Source organism: Aquarana catesbeiana, linkage group LG03, assembly GCF_042186555.1.
Source record: "Aquarana catesbeiana isolate 2022-GZ linkage group LG03, ASM4218655v1, whole genome shotgun sequence".
Classification (NCBI taxonomy): domain Eukaryota; kingdom Metazoa; phylum Chordata; class Amphibia; order Anura; family Ranidae; genus Aquarana; species Aquarana catesbeiana.
In genome coordinates this window covers 340,357,291-340,375,672 of record NC_133326.1, presented here as the reverse complement: position 1 = coordinate 340,375,672, position 18,382 = coordinate 340,357,291, and positions in this window count along the sequence as shown.

Here is an 18,382-nt window from a genome sequence, read left to right as displayed (position 1 = left end):
TCTCCTTTTAAAACAACCGATTCAATTTAAAATAGAAATTAAACCTTTTTGTAGAGATAAAAAAAATACATTATAAATACTTGTCCCTTTTTTTAAGTGATCACATTCCCTCTGTTCTCAGCTGCATAAGAGGAGAAGCAGCAGCACACTGAGCGTCCCAATTTAAGGATGTGCAAAGGGGGGGGGGTTTCAGGACAAGTCTGATAATTGGAGGAGAGCACACGGAGTTCCCAGCATAGTTAGAGAGCTGACCACAGTGTGTTCTCGTGCTTAGTGTGGTCAGTTTTTAATAGGAAAGCAGAGGGACTGGCAGGAACACCAGGGTTTTTACATAAAGGAAGCAATACAAAGAGAACAGGATATTTTCTCATACAAGTACATGGTACAGCAAGCACATATCAGGAATATGAAGTGTTGGGGTAACAAACACTTTAAGGCGATGGGTGACCTCACTGATATATAGAGGCTTGGGTGGTGGAAGGGAGCTGGTAACAAGCTCAACTGTCAAGGAAAAAGCCAAGATTCGCATAAAGTACAAGTAGCTGTACATACAGTATATTATGGTTATTTTGATCTGTGATTTTCACAAGGATGATAAGGGACTATATACAAGATTTTAATAATGAGAACTGTATCATTAGCAGTTGTCAGCATGGATTCATGAAGAACCAATCTATTAACCTTCTATGAGGAGGTGAGTTGCCATCTAGATAAAGGAAGGCCCATAGACTTGGTGTATCTGGATTTTGCAAAAGCATTTGACACAGTTCCCCATAAACGTTTACTGTACAAAATAAGGTCCATTGGCATGGATCATAGGGTGAGCACATGGATTGAAAACTGGCTACAAGGGCGAGTTCAGAGGGTGGTGATAAATGAGGAGTACTCGGAATGGTCAGGGGTGGGTAGTGGGGTCCCCCAGGGTTCTGTGCTGGGACCAGTTCTATTTAATTTGTTCATAAACGACCTGGAGGATGGGGTAAACAGTTCAATCTCTGTATTTGTGGACGATACTAAGCTAAGCAGGGCAATAACTTCTCTGCAGGATGTGGAAACCTTGCAGAAAGATCTGAACAAATTAACGGGGTGGGCAACTAAATGGCAAATGAGGTTAAATGTAGAAAGAAGTAAAATAATGCATTTGGGTGGCAAAAATATGAATGCAATCTATACACTGGCGGGAGAACCTCTGGGGGAATCTAGGAGGGAAAAGGACCTGGGGGTCCTAGTAAATTATAGGCTCAGCAGTGGCATGCAATGCCAAGCTGCTGCTTATAAAGCAAACAGAATATTGGCATATTGGGATCAACTCCAGAGATAAAACGATAATTCTCCTACTCTACGAGACTCTGGTCCAAATACCAGACTGGTGACCCCACAATAAGGATAAAACTTTTTTGCAGAAGGGAGTTTAACAAGACTCGTGGCCACTTATTAAAATTAGCAGAAAAGAGGTTTAACCTTAAACTACGTAGAGGGTTCTTTACTGTATGAGCGGCAAGGATGTGGAATTCCCTCCCATTGGGAATGGTCCAGTGGTCTCAGCGGGGAGCATCGATAGTTTCAAGAAACTATTAGATAAGCACCTGAACAACCGCAACATACAAGGATATACAAAGTAATACTGACATAAAATCACACACATGGGTTGGACTTGATGAACGTGTGTCTTTTTTCAACCTCACCTACTATATAACTATGTAACAAGATAAAGATTGAAGATAATCACTACTTATAGATTTCAGTTATTGGGTGATTCTGTTTGGTTGAATCATTCAGTGACTTCCTAGCTCAGAATCATCAGTCCCACTTCTGGAGCTCCCGAGAAACCTGATAGTAACTGCCAAGAAACAAAAGTTTACTCTTGGGTTGACTGGCATCGCCCCTTCCCCCTTTCTGCTCAGCTTGGTTGGAAAATATTACACATAGTTTGTCTGTGTGTTGCGGAGGAGATAAGGCAATTGCACAGTTTACTGGTTATCAAGAATGACTAAGGGAAACAGCTAGAGATGGAGATGAAGCTTTAGCACCAGACTGACGAGTAACTGACCTTGCACTCATTGAAATAATACGTTTGAATTAAGATGGTGGTACTTGCCAAACACATTCCATGCAGACCAGAAATCTGTTTTGTTAATGTGTATTAGCATATCTAAGGTCATACATTAGTACCAAGAGCCTTAAGTCATGTTTTGTGATGGAAGTTTATTAGATCTGTATTTTGACAGGCTTGTTTAGATAAGCATGAGGGTAAAACCCTTCTGTTAAATTTCTCTAAATTAATACAGGTTGGAAATGCAGTATGGGCAGGCAATACAGAATTTTCTTTTTGCTTTTGCTTTTTTTGAATATTTTTAAACCTTTATGTATACAATAAAGATTGTATTTATGTTGGCATTTTATGTATTACTTTTTCTTTTCTTTCTTTTAACTATAACTTTTTTACTGCTGCAGTCATTAAGAAAATTTACTTACAGTATTGTAATGGGTATACAGAAATTCATATAGTTTAATAATGAAAAGATATTCATACATACTGTATATCATCAAATGCTTATCACTATGAATAACTGAAACAGAAAGTGGTAATCGTTCTTAAACATTGTTGAAAATCCTGCAGCTTCCACAAAGTTCTCCTGTTTTAGTGAGATGCATTGGAGTCATTGGGAAGGTTTTGTTGTTTTTTTTGTAGGGTGCAATGGGCTTTAAAATGGCTCCCCGACAGTTATGGCCGCTCCTTTCAACAATCCTAGATCTTTTCTTGTACCCTAATGCCTCATTATTTTAGTTTTTTTTTTCACAGAAAGAGGAAACTTAAAGTAACAAAATCACCCTGTTCATTCCAAATCTTCACAGACACATGTATGACATGAGGCCTCTTGTGTTTGAGGGTGAGGCTTCTGGCTGTGAGGGTACACCTCTACATGTGCGTTTCATCAAGGTCTCTAACACTGGTATCCTTAAACACTTGAGATCCGAGAGTCATTTTGAATTGGCGCTGGAATAATGTTTTTTGTCCCAGCGCCTTTTTTAAAACGGTGCCCTTCCCTTCCACGGCACTAGCTGGGGTCTACTACTGTGCCCTGAAGCTGAAACAATCACTCCCTGGGTTTCCTATACTTCTACAAATTGCTACATAGGAGAGTGATGTAGAAGCAAATGTAAACAGGATACTTCTGCAAACAGACACTGTTGCAGTTCTGTCCAGCCTCTCCCTACAGCAGCAGATCACAGCTATAGTGATCTATTGCTGGCTGATTGCTAGCAACATGTAAAATATCAAACCAAAGATAAAAAAATAAAGCAGAAAGGGGAACACAAAGTAAATGAGATCACTGGTGCATTACAACTAGGCTGTTCCTTCCAGTCATATACAGCATATACAAATAGAAGTCCAAGGGTTAGACTTCTATATACTGTATACATTTCAGCTGTACTATTCATCTGCAAAAAAAATGGAACCATGTACGATCAGCTTAACCACTTGCTTACTGGGCACTTAAACCCCCCTCCTGTCCAGACCAATTTTCAGCTTTTAGCGCTGTCGCACTTTGAATGACAATTGTGCGGTCATACAACACTGTACTCAAATGACATTTTTATCATTTTTTTCCCACAAATAGAGCTTTCTTTTGGTGGTATTTGATCACCTCTGCGGTTTTTAGTTTTTGTTAAAAAAAATTGAAAAAGACCAAATAAAAAAAAAATATATATATATTTTTTAATATTTTGTTATAAAATTTTGCAAACAGGTAATTTTTCCCCTTCATTGATGTACGCTGATGAAGCAGCACTGATGGGCACCGATAGGTGGCAGTGATGGACACTGATGGGTGGCAGTGATGGGCACTGATTGCTTACACTGATGGTAGCACTGCTAGGTGGCACTGATTGGCACTACTGGTGGGCATTGATAAGTGGCACTTGTGGGCATTTATAGGTGGCACTTGTGAGCATTGATAGGTGGCACTTGTGGGCATTGATAGGTGGCATTGCTGGGCACTGTGGGCACTGGCAGGTGGCAATGGCAGGTGGCACTGGCTGGCACAGATGAGGCATATGTGCCCCCTTCCTCTTCGGGACCGATGTCCCTTTAACATAAGTCGGTGATCAGCTTTTTTTTCTGAAAAAAAAAACGATTACCGAGCTTTTGTTTACATCATGTGATCAGCTGTCATTGGCTGACAGCTGATCACATAGTAAGGGGCCGGGATCGGTGATCATCCGAGTCTCCGTGACTCGGTGATCACAGCGAGTGCACCGCACGCCTTGCAGGGTGCGCACGGTGCACGTGCACAGGGGAGGATGTCCCATGACGGCCTCCCGGAAATTGAGGTCCGCGCTGTGGCCGTCATTCGGCTATGGCCCGGACCTCAAGTGGTTAAGGAAAAAACGTTTATATGGAAATTCTGAAAAATCATTTGTCAGTTGCTGCCATCAGCAACTCATTTTGTTTGAAAGCCCTTAAATTTCCAACCAAACCTGCAATATTGATTCATTCCCAGACGTACGAACTACCTTCCGCCCGCTGTATAAACAAATGATGGTGGGCGGGATGCTCTGTTGTTCTGGGAAGACGTCAGATGACTTCCCCCAGGCCTCACCACACTTGCGAGACCGCGCGGCGATCACGGGCTCGCTGTGTCACTGGGACATGGCGCGACCGCAATCTCGATATAGAAGCAATGACGCAGATCTTTACCCATGTGATCAGCTGTGTCCAATCACAGCTGATCACGAGTAAACAAGGAAATGCCAGTTATCAGCTCTCCTCGCCTCACACTGAAAGAGTGTGAAGAGAGGAGAGCAGATCAGTGGCATTTCCTCACAGGTTAGACTTGTAAAGATAGTCAGGGCACTTATCATCAGTGCCCTGATTATCAGTGCAGCCCCAACAGTGCCCAGCAGTGATGCCAGTCTGTGCCCATCAGTGATGCCAATTTGTGCCCATCAGTGATGCCAATCTGTGTCCATCAGTGATGTCAATTTGTGCCCATCAGTGAGGCCAATCTGTGCCCATCAGTGATGCAAGTCAGTGCTGCCTTTCAGTGCCCATAAGCACCTGCTCATCAGTACCACCCATCAGTGCCGCCTATTCGTGCTGCCTATCATTGCCCATCAGTGCCACCTATCAGTGCCCATCAGTGCCTGCTCATCAGTGCCGCCCATCAGTGCTGCCTATCATTTCCCATAAGTGTTGCCTATCAGGGCCCATCAGTGCCACCTATCAGTGCCCATCAGTGCCGCCTATCAGTGCTCAGTAGTGCCGCCTATCAGTGCCGCCTATCAGTGCCCATCAGTGCTGCATATTAGTGCCTTCTCATCAGTGCCACCTAATCAGTGCCCTTCAGTGTGACTCATCAGTGCCCATCAGTGCAGCCTCATTAACGCACATCAGTGAAGGAAAAAATTACTTATTTACAAATTTTTCTGACAGAAACTAAGAAAAACTTTTTTTCCCAAATTTTCAGTCTTTTTTTTTACCAAAAAATAAAAAACTCAGTTAATTAAATACCACCAAATAAAATATTTGTGTGAAAAAAATAATAAAAATGTCATTTGGGTACAACGTTGCATGACAGCGCAATTGTCATTCAAAGTGTGATAGCACTGAAAGCTGAAAATTGACCTGGGCAGGAAGAGTGTCAACGTTCCCAGTATTGAAGCAGTTAAACAGGTTTCTTTACAATATTCTGTATATGATTTTTGTGATAGAAAAATCATGATGTGAAATGTGATAGAATTACATTTGTTCAAGTAACGTTTCCCTTTCTGTTCCAAAAATGAAAATGATTAAAAGTTTTTCTTAGTTTCTGTCAGTAAATTTTGTAAATAAGTAATTTTTCTCCTTTACTGATCAGCATTGATGAGGCATCACTGGTGGACACTGAACGGCTGCACTGATGGGCACTGATGAGGTGGCACTTATGGGCACTGATGAGGCGGCACTTATGTGCACTGATTAGGTGGCACTGATGAGGAGGCACGAATATGCCGCACTTATGGGCACTGATAGATGGCACTGATATGTGGCACTGATGAGCACTTATAGGCAGCACTGATGGGTGGCACTGGCGGGCACTGGGCACAGATAGGCGACACTGGTGTGCACAGATATGCAGCACTGGTGGGCACAGCTAGGCGGCACTGTTGGGCATGGATAGGCGGCATGGATAGGCGGCATGGATAGGCGGCACTGATGGGCACTGATAGGTGGCACTGATGGGCACTGATAGGCAACACTTATGGGAAATGATAAGCAACACTAATGGGCACTGATGGGCGGCACTGATTAGCAGGCACTGATGGGCACCGATAGGTGGCACTGATAGGCGATACTTATGGGCAATGATAGGCAGCATGAATAGGTGGCACTGATGGGTGGCACTGATGAGCAGGTGCTGATGGGCACTGAAAGGCAGCACTGACTTGCATCACTGATGGGCACAGATTGGCCTCACTGATGGGCACAAATTGACATCACTGATGGACACAGATTGTCATCACTGATGGGCACAAATTGGCATCACTGATGGGCACAGATGGACACTGATAGGCTGCACTGATGAGGTGGCACTTATGGGCACTGATGAGGCGGCACTTATGTGCACTGATTAGGTGGCACTGATGAGGAGGCACAAATATGCTGCACTTATGGGCACTGATAGGTGGCACTGATATGTGGCACTGATGCGCACTAATAGGCGGCACTGATGGGTGGCACTGGCGGGCACTGGGCACAGATAGGCGACACTGGTGGGCACAGATAAGCAGCACTGGTGGGCACAGCAAGGGGGCACTGTTGGGCACGGATAGGCGGCACTGATGGGCGGCACTGATGGACACTGATGGCCATTGATGGGTGGCATTGATGAGCAGCAGTGATGAGCATTGATGGGCAGCAGTGATGAGCACTGATGGGCAGCACTGATAGCCAGCACTAACTGGCATCACTAATGGCCACTGATTGCTAGCATTTATGGGCGCTGATTGCTGGCACTTGTGGGCACAGATTGGCACTGATTGCTGGCAGTGGTGGGCACACAGTTCTGGCACTGGTGGCACTTAATTGTAATCAGGGCACTGATTATCAGTGCCCTGATTACATTCCTAGATGTCCTCTGGGAGGAGATGCCACTGATCAGCTCTCCTCTCCTCACACTCTGTCAGTGTGACACGAGGAGCGCCGATTACAGGCATCTCCGTGTTTACATGTGACTGGCTGTGATTGGACATAGCCGATCACATGGTTAAAGAGCCAAGGCTGTGGCTCTTTATACAGATCGGGGTCACGCCGTGCCCTAGCAACACGGCGCAGTCGCAATCCCCGCACTGCATGCCCCCGGGGGCGTGCGAGAGTGGTCGTTCTAGGTGGCCGTCATATGACATCCACCCAGAACGAGAGCCGCGCCGCCCAGCCGTCATTTGACGGCTTGCGGGCGGGAAGAGGTTAAACATAGCTGGTTGCTAAGGAGCTGGCCGCCGCATCCTTAACAACCGATGAGTCATCAGCTATCAGTGGGGTTCCCCACTGACAGCTAAATGTAAAAAGAAAATTGTGAAAAAAATGGCTTGGAGTCCCCCCCAGGTCCATACCAGGTCCTTCGGGTCTAGTATGGATTCAAAGGGGACCCCCCCATGCCAACATTTTTTTTTAAATGGAGTGGGGTCCCCCCCTAAAATCTATACAAGACCCCCGAACCATACCAGACAGGGCCTCCCACCTCAAAGCACCTTGATTGGAGCTAGAGGCTGTGACGCCATCACGTTTTTTCCCCATGCGGTCAGTTGGTTTGCTCCCTCGCTGCATGTCTGCTAATTTTTAACTGTATTTTATCTGGTTCCCGTTTGCTGTGCACCTTAAGTTGTTGATTTGCGGTACCTGGAGTGCTGTGTGTCATTGCTGTGACTATTTGCATTGAAATTCTTGAAGTGACTATTGAAAAGTTTTTATAATAAATTTGTAATACACATCTGCACTATGGAGTCCTTTCCGCTTTGTTCCCACTGAGGTGCTCTTTTTGTCCTATGGATAAATCAAAGATTTAAAACCTTTTGGAGCGGGGGGCAGGAGGCGGAGCCTAGCGGAGCAGACATGCATTGTTAGAGCTCCACACCGCTGAGGAGAGAAGAAAAGGACAAAGCGGAGCCTGCAGGCTCAAAAGGTATCCATTTGAACCTTATTGCCCCAGGGAACAAACTGTGAAAGTTTGGGCAGGAAATATGGTACTGGGAGGAAACCATGGCAGAAATAAAAATCACCTCACAAAGAGCTCACAGGCACTCACTGCAGCTGAAGCAGCTCCAGTCACCTCACAATATACAGCACCAGGGCGCTCTCACAGACAGAAAATGTCACAGCAAGACTCTCCATTTGAGTCAGATACAGAACAAATCCTCTCACAAACTTCTCCACAAGACTCCTCAGCATCCCCAGTAATATTATTACAATTTGAAAAGATGCTTCATAAGGCTTTAAAACAAACCTCAGACCAAATAACAAAAAGCCTAACCAAAGAAATAAGAGAGCTGGAAAACCGCACCGCAGTCTTAGAAATAAAAATGGATGAAATTGAAATTACAACCCAAGAAAATATAACAGAATTGGAACAATTAAAAAAAGAGAATTTAATACTTCAAACTAAGCTCGAAGATTACGAAAATAGAGCCAGACGTTCAAACTTGCGCATAAGGGGAATACCTGAAACTGTGACAGACCTGCAATCTACTATTACTGCTCTATTACAAGAACTAAAGCCAGATATCCCTATTGAACGTTTAGAACTGGACAGAGTACACAGAGCCCTCACAGCCAAAAAGAAAGATGGACCCCCACGTGATATAATCACAAAATTTCATTATTACAGAACGAAAGAACAAATACTAATTGCTGCAAGAGAAAAAAAGGAACTTAATTTTCAAGGACACAATTATCAAATTTTTGCTGACCTATCCCAACTTACTATTACTAAAAGACGATCCATGAAACCCCAACTAATGGAACTGCAAAGCCACAACATTATGTATCAATGGGGCTTCCCCTTTTCAGTCAGATTTAACTACCAAGGTACAATTTACAGAAGCAGATCAGCAGATGAACTACAACAAACCCTTTTAAAATTAAATCTGACAGAACCCACAAGCAGCAACACTCCCACACGCAGAAGAATGGCATCATCTTCACCTTCAGGCAGCACCCAGAAAATTTCAGAACAAAATGGGAATCATCATTCTCACAAAAGAGGCCGTTATGCCACATCATCCATGGACCAAGAAGATTCAATGGACTGACATCCTAATTCCTGATATCTCTTCATTTATTATACTAAGAGATGGTTCTCTATAAAAAACCTATATTTATAACTGAATGTAACTGCATTCTGATAGTCACACACTGTGTGGGATCATGTTACATTCCAGTTATATTTCTTATTACTTCTGATTCATATAGCCTTAGAATATATAAGTGAAATAAGGAAATTCTTGTTCAGTTATATATTATCAGGTAATAACAATAGATTTATTACTTTTTAGGACAAATATGTTCAATAATCCAGAAGTAATGGAAGCTTTTTCTTTCTTTTCTTAAAACAAATATATTATTACCTAACTAGTTCCTAGAATTATGTTTTTGTTTATTCTAATCTGAAGCAATACAACCTCAATTTTATGAGTTAACATATCTAAACAGTTACATATGAATAAAATATGTAATTGTTTACTCTAAAAGGGTTAAAATCCCAAAATAATTCAAACTATCTTCATCAATACCAAAGTTATTAACAGTACCTTTCTAACTGAATTATTTAGCCTAGGGCAAGACTAACCATATACAACCACCCTGGAATAAATGATTTCAACAAAAACTATATTCTGCACTCCAATTAATGAAACATCATTTTGATGTCTTTTGACATAGCACTTCTCTCCTGTAAGCGGAAGATCCGTGTACCCCCATTAGCCCTCCTCATTCTCCCAACCATATTATGTGGGAGTGTGACGAAGGCACTTATTCCCCTGAGAGAGATATTTATTCTCTTTCACGGGTAAATTGTGATTACTTGCAAAAAATAATTTATACAATGTATCATCTAATCTCATATGTTTTTTGTTTACTCTTTACTCCAGAATTCACTGGTTTCTTTTCTATCTATTCATCTCTTCAGTCCACACAGGTTGATCTGCGCAGTCAGCTCTGCATAACAAAAAGTAAGTCAAAACTATTTGATCTATTGCCATGGCACCACTGAATATACTTTCCCTGAATGTTCAGGGAATAAATGTCCCTCAAAAAAGGACCAAAGCCTTCCGTACTTTCCATAACAAGAAGGCTCACATAGTATGCCTCCAAGAAACACACTTCACCAAAGATTCTACTCCAAAATATATTTCTCCTTTTTATCAACAAATTTACACGGCTTCTGCCTGTACCAAGCAAAGGGGAACTCTAATTGCATTTCACCGATCCACACCATTCACCTTATCATCAGAAATTAAAGACCCAGAAGGTAGATACCTGATATTCATGGGTTATATAATGGATACAGCAATCACGGTGATTTCCTACTATGCTCCTAACAAACAACCTACACCATTCCTCTCACATATATTACAAGTGATTAATACACACAAAATAGGAACAGTGATAATGTGTGGGGATTCGAACCAGGTCCTCCTCCCATTTCTAGATAAATCACCTTTTACACCATCCAAAATAACCTCTAGATTACCTTTTTCTCAACTTCTTTCCAAATACAATCTGGTAGATTCATGGAGAGAAAGTAACCCAATGAAAAAGAAATTCACTTATTTCTCGCACCCTCATCAAACCTTCACCAGAATAGATCATATTTTTCTAACAATAGGAATGATACCAGAAATTATTGCATCAGATATAATTCCGATTCCGTGGTCTGACCATAATGCAGTATACACTACTATAGCCTCAGCCATACCAAAAGCGCATGACCCAACGTGGTACTTACCGGACATAATGCTCAAACACCCACTACATCAGATGGCCATTGAACAAGCTTTAAAGGAATACATATCAATTAATAATACAACAGACATCTCCCCAATAACACTGTGGGAAGCTCATAAGCCTGTCTTGCGTGCTACAATACAAAGACAAACGGGAACGCAAAAATCTAGCAAAAAAACTAGAACTCAATTTTAATGCAGCCTACATATCATTTCAAGATAATCCATCTCAGAGTACAAAATCTCATCTGGAAAAATCTAGATTGGAATACGATCTATTTCTCACTGAGTCAGTTGATAAATCCCTCAAACGCTCCAAACACAATTTCTACATGAATACAAACAAACCAGGTACATATTTGGCTCGGGCATTAAATTCAACTAACAAATCTTTCAAACCAATACGTTTGAAATTATCAAAAATGTTTACACTTGTAATCCAGTTAAAATAGTCCATAAATTTCACTCACATCTCACAACTTTATACAAGACAAACAATGAATTTAATCCTACAGAGGCTGAATCCTTCTTCTCAAAAATAACCTTACCTGAGTTATCTCAGAATCAAAAAAGCAGTTTGGATGAGCCTATAACTATAGATGAAGTTGCTAACGCCATAAAAGACCTAAAACTTAACAAAAGACCAGGCCCAGACGGCTACTCGGCTTTATACTATAAAACATTCTCAGAAATACTCTCTCCCATTCTCACTGAAACTTTTAACAAACTTCTAGATGGACATTCTTTTCGGCAAGAAACACTAATGGCAATTGTTTGTATGATCCCAAAACCCCTTTCTGATGATACTTCCTGTGTGAATTATCGGCCTATCTCTCTGTTAAACCTCGATATTAAATTATTAGCAAAAATAATAGCAAAACGCCTCAATAGCATTATAGGAAAATTAATACATAGAGATCAAGTAGGCTTCATGCCAAATAGACAGGCAGGCGATAATATACGCAGGGCAGTGTTATTGGCACATATTGCTAAAAAACGGAAAATCCCTTTATGTTTTCTATCTCTCGATATTAAGAGGGCATTTGACACAGTATCCTGGCAATATATGCAATATTCATTACAAAAATGGGGTTTTGGACCCCACTTTTTAACATGGATCAAAGCATTATATAATAAACCCAAAGCCTATATAAAATATGCTGGATACAAATCTGAAGCCTTTAATATCGAAAGAGGTACCCGACAGGGTTGCCCATTATCTCCCTTATTATTTGCCCTTATACTCGAACCCATGGCCCAATACATCAGAACAAACCAAACTATAACTGGCATTGAAGTAGGAGGTATTACACACAAATTATGTATATTTGCAGACGATATATTACTTTTTCTATAATCACCACAGGTCTCTGGTCCTAACTTAATACCAGCTCTTGATGGATTTGCAGCCCTATCCGGCCTTATGATTAATCCTAAGAAATGCCTAGTGCTTAATATTTCACTCAAAAACATGGAATTGATCCCGGCTAGGGCTGCACTCCCATTCACATGGGCAGAAAAATCAATCCCATATCTTGGAATTCATTTAACAGCATCTCATTCTGACTTATTCTCAACCAATTATCCTCCTGTATTAAGACAGATCACAAATCTAATTAAACAATGGTCGCAACTTCCTTTATCCTGGATAGGGAAGATTAATGCAATCAAAATGACTATTCTACCCAAATTGCTTTATCTATTCAGAGTCCTCCCTATTCCAATTCCTTCCTATTTTTTGAGAATAGTACAAAAAAGAGCAACTTTGTTTATATGGGGCTCTTCTAAACCACGTTTACCTATACACACACTACATCTTCCCAAAAATAAAGGAGGCCTGGGATACCCTAATTTTACTAACTACTACAAAGCAGCACATTTGGCCAGTCTGTCCAAATACCATGCAAAACAGGAAATCCCATTATGGGTATTTATAGAGGCTTCAGAAAATGACCCTCTATTAATATCAAATTTATTATGGCTTGATCCTAAAGACCGCTTTAAAATTCATAATCCCATAACTAAACACTTCTTATCTCTCTGGGATAAACTAAAAACCAAATATCAGTTACAATCTCCACACAATCCTCTCCTTTCTTTTATCAGAAATCCGGCCTTTTATCCGGCATGGATCTACCCAAATTCTTTTAAAGCTTGGACAACATCAGGCATTCAGACTTCATAGCATCTAAATCATTCCTTTCATTCCCATCGCTTAGAGAAAAATATGATCTACCAAACTCTGAGATATTTAGATATCTCCAAATCAAACATTTCTATACACCATTCCTAAAGGGGGATACACCATTACCCCAATTATCCATTTTTGAATCAATCTGTACAAAAGATCCATTTGCTAAAGGTACAATTTCATCACTTTATAATCAATTATATGGAGTAGCAAATCTTAATAGACCCTCTTACGTTCAGAGGTGGGAGGAGGACCTGGGACGAACTTTAGAAGACACGGACTGGTCTAACATATGGCTCACATCTAAGTCATCTTCACCCAACATCTTAGCACTGGAGACAAATTATAAAGTCCTAACTCGCTGGTACCTTGTACCCGCTAGAGTGGCAAAATATTCACCTAATACTTCAGCTCTTTGTTTTCGAGGATGCCCAGAAATAGGCACATATTTACACATATGGTGGACGTGCCCAGTAATCCAAACCTTCTGGAAGGAAGTCTTCGTGATTGCATCTAAAATATTTAAAAAAATAATACAACCAGATCCATATTTAACTTTACTTAATCTAAAACCGGAATGGTTAACACTCTCTCAATTCAAACTTATGATCCAACTAATAACGGCTGCAAAACAAACAGTGGCCAAGGCATGGAAATCTCCTACATTGGTACTAGCAATTCACAGAATGAATAATACAATGTCCCATGCTAAGATGGTAGCCATCGATCAAAATCAAATTCCAAAATTTGAAAAACGTTGGCATCCTTGGATAAAACAACAGTTCCTGTCAAACTTCAATGACTCTGTCCTGTTGCCATGGTAACAGATTAAATGACTTACAGAGACACCCATTCTAAGGCTTCAAAGAGAACTAAAAAAAATAATAATCTGACGAGCGGGACAACCTTGTGGACCATACCTCTACCTTTCAACCCTTTTTCTTCTTTCTCTTTCCTTTTCTCCACCTTACGATTAAAGCTCATTATCAGAATTTATTTGACCTATATACACTCTACTTGTAAACAATATGTATAGTAGGTATAAATCATTTAAATACCTACAAAAGTAACTAAGGATATGATATATCTTTAATTTAGGTTTACGTGAACCCAATGTTTAATATTTGAAATTTCATGATATTTACCTATATAAACTCTACTGTAAAACAATGAGCTTACTTTATAGATCCTTGTAAACTTACTTTATGTATCTTTATAACATTGTATACTCAATAAACTTCTTTTAACAAGAGAAAAAAAAAAAAAAAAACCTTTTGGAGCTGTGAAAATCCGTTAAACTATACAGAGGGTGCTTGTGTTTGCGGATCGGGCGAAGTGGATGAGGAAACCTCCCGTGATCGACATCCAGGTGGTAATCAAAGAAGCCGGCAGGCTAATGCAACATGCCTATTTGATCTCATTAACCTGAGATCCATCTGATCCGGTAAGCGGCCTTTTCTACTATATCTTTGAGAGGGAAGATCATCGTTGAATCTCTCCAGTAGAAGACTTGTGTCATCATCAGCATAATATATTTTTATGAGGACTGTTTTTTTATTACAACTTTTTATATGCGGGATAATCAGGGAGGAGAAGTTCTCACTGATAGACTGTTTTTTTTTCCAGCACTAATTTGATATGTAGAGTGGTTGCTACATTGTTGCAGATAGAGAAAAAAATATTTTTTTCTGCAACATTGTGGATAGTGGCACTATATTTACGTTCACAATATCATTTGGAGCATGGTGATTCATGTTTAGTTTTTTAAATATCTAGATGATTTTTAGTAATCTCTTCACATGTTTTTTAGTAATCTCTTCACATGAGTTCTTTTTTTTCACATGAAATGTTTTTTATTATCACACTAATAGTGTTCAGAACTATTAGGATCACATATACTGTATAACATACACTGTGCTAAGATGTGCGCTTGTCACACTATATATGAATTGTTTTTGGGTCTTTTGTATTTTTGACTAACACGAGCAGCTGCACTTATTATTAATATTTTATTTTCCGTATGGATAGCGCAAAATACCTTCCCCTTTATACTCTGGGAGGAGATGCCACTGATCGGCTCTCCTCTCCTCACACTCTGTCAGTGTGACACGAGGAGCGCCCATTACAGGCATCTCCGTGTTTACATGTGACTGGCTGTGATTGGACATAGCCAATCACATCGTTAAAGAGCCATGGCTGTGGCTCTTTATACAGATCGGGGTCACGCCGTGCCCTAGCAACATGGCGCAGTCGCAATCGCCGCACTGCATGCCCCCGGGGGCGCGCAAGAGTGGTCGTTCTAGGTGGCCGTCATATGACATCCACGCAGAACGAGAGCCGCGCCACTCAGCCGTCATTTGACGGCTGGCGGGCGGGAAGAGGTTAAACATAGCTGGTTGCTAAGGAGCTGGCCGTCGCATCCTTAATGACCAATGAGTCATCAGCTATTAGCGGGGTTCCCCACTAATAGCTAAATGTAAAAAGAAAATTGTGAAAAAAACGGCTTGGAGTCCCCCCCAGGTCCATACCAGGTCCTTCGGGTCTAGTATGGATTCAAAGGGGACCCCCCCATGCCAACATTTTTTTTAAATGGAGTGGGGTCCCCCCTAAAATCTATACAAGACTCTTATCCGAGCATGAAGCCCGGCAGGTCAGGAAGGGGAGGGGACGAACAAGCGCCCCCGAACCATACCAGACCGCGCCCCCCACCTCAAAGCACCTTGCCCCCATGTTGATGGGGACAAGGGCCTTTTCCCGACAACCCTGGGCTGTGGCTGTCGGGGCCTGTGGCGGGGGTTATTGGAAATCTGGAAGCCCCATTTAACAAGAGGGCCCCCAAAAAAACAAGAGCCAGCTATTAAAAAATAGCTTTGAGCTGTCTTCTCCCCGAGCCGTCTTCTCCCGGTGCTGTCTTCTCCTGGTGCCGAAGACATCACTCGGAGAGCCCGCCCCTTGTGTTGTCATAGGCACTCCGGGCGACATCATCGGATGGCCACACCTCATGGCTTCCCGGCCCCCTCTTTAGCAACCAGCTATATGCAGTGTGTTTAAAGAGGGGAAAAAAGTGTTTAAAAACGGATGTCAGCGAATCGGGTGTAAGCGGATCGCCTGCTAACATCCTTTTTCCATCCATTCCATTTTTTAACGGAAGAAAAAATGGAACTTAACATAATGGAGGCAGATGATCATCCGCTAATGTCCGCTAGCCCATACATATGTCCGTTTTTCATCTGCCAATGGATGGAGGAAAAACAGGCATACGGAATGCCCGTTTGAAAGGACCCTTAATTCTACTGGTGTATGTCCAGCTTTGACAAAACCACTGCCAAATATAAATTATGCAGCTTGCAATTAATTCACTGGTGCATAATCAGCCAGCAAAAATTCAGTCTGTACTGTGAGATCCTGTTACTCCCCTACTGGACACTACTATTTTGCCTCTTGCATACCATAAAAAGTTTAAGCCAGGCTGTCAATTAGAGTACGTATGTAAACAGGTGCTTGTGGAGTGCCATTGAATTTATTTTTGCTGTTGTATTCATGGCACTGCGTAGTTATACAGGCAGTTACAGGCTGCCCAGAATGGGAATGAGCTAACAGTGACTAGGCTCTTTCCTGAACTTTCTGAGTCCTTCCCCTTGCTGCAAGTCACAACAATACAAGGGAAGGGCTCAGTGCTCTCTCTCTTCCACGTGAGATTTCAGAGGAAGAACTGCTACACTATGTAGGTCTTCTAAAGCATCTGACCCCCCTGCTCAGTCATCCTGCTTAGGTTCTCCCTGGACTAGGAAACTACCATCACTGGTCTCTTGCTGAAAGAACTTTGCTTCCCTTGAAGGTATGAGATTGGGAACCCTGCAATAAATAGTGAGGGCTGGACTCTGTTTCATTTGTTTTGCTGGTAAATCTACAGTAAAGCTGTTAACTGTTTCAAGCCTGGTCTAAAGTCATTCAAAGGAGTGCATGGTGGTACATGGCAGTGCTAAACTAGTGCTCATTAGGGATGGGCGAACGGTTCGGCCTGAGCATAAGTGCGGGCCGAACTTTCTTTCGACCGTTTGTTCGGCCCCCTGAACCAACCACAATGCATTGCAGTGCTGAACAGTGCATTGCTGATTAGCTGAAGCAGTGCAAGCTTCAGCCAATCAGGGCACAGAGCACTGTCAGAGTCATGATTGGACACTGTCATCATGACTTTATCCAATCATGGCTCATTCCCGCCTCCCAGCATAAAAGTATTCTTTCAATGGAAGCCATTTTCAGTTTGATTTCGGCGTTGAGAGAGATAGAACAGGGCTCTGTGCAGTGCTATTAGTTAGTTAGTGTGCTATACTGTGCTATTTTTCTTCGATTGTCAGTGTAGGATATTAGTTTAGTGTCGGTCTAGGGACAGCGTGAGTGTAGTGAGGAGGACCATCATTCAGCTTTGTATAGTGTGCAGCTAGAGTAGGGACAGTTGAGATAGTTTCACTGTAGTGTAGTGAGACCCAGGGGCGGACTGACCATCGGGCAGTTCGGAAGCTGACCGAGGGCCCGTGGCCAGTAGGGGGCCCCATGGCAGCTTTCACTTCGGGGCCCGACCTACCCGTCAGCTAGCTGTGATTGACGGGCAGATCGGGTCCCTGCTCACTGCTAAGAGACTGTAGTGTATACAGACCTCTCGTGATGCGCTCCTCCTCCCCCCCGCCGGCCCCTCCTTCCCTCCCGTCCATCCCAGGTGCTTGTATCTGTCATCACCTCGGATGGACAGAAAAGAGGAGGGGCCGGCGAGGAGGAGGACCGCATCACGAGAGGTCTGTATACAGCCGCATCCCGCGCTACTCTGCATCTAGGAAGGAAAGTGCAGCAGCTTGTACCACATGCTGCTATTAAAAAGTTGCCTCACAGCTTCCCACCCACAGTGTCCCCCTGTGCCCCCCACCTCCCCACAGTTTCCCCCTGAGCCCTCCACCTCCCCACAGTGTCTCCCTGTGCCCCCCACCTCCCCACAGTGTCCCCCTGAGCCCTCCACCCCCCCACAGTGCCCCCCTGTGCCCCCCACCTCCCCACAGTTTCCCCCTGAGCCCTCCACCTCCCCACAGTGTCCCCCTGTGCCCCCCACCTCCCCACAGTGTCCCCCTGAGCCCCCCACCTCCCCACAGTGTCCCCCTGTGCCCCCCACCTCCCCACAGTGTCCCCCTGTGCCCTCCACCGTGTCCCCCTGTGCCC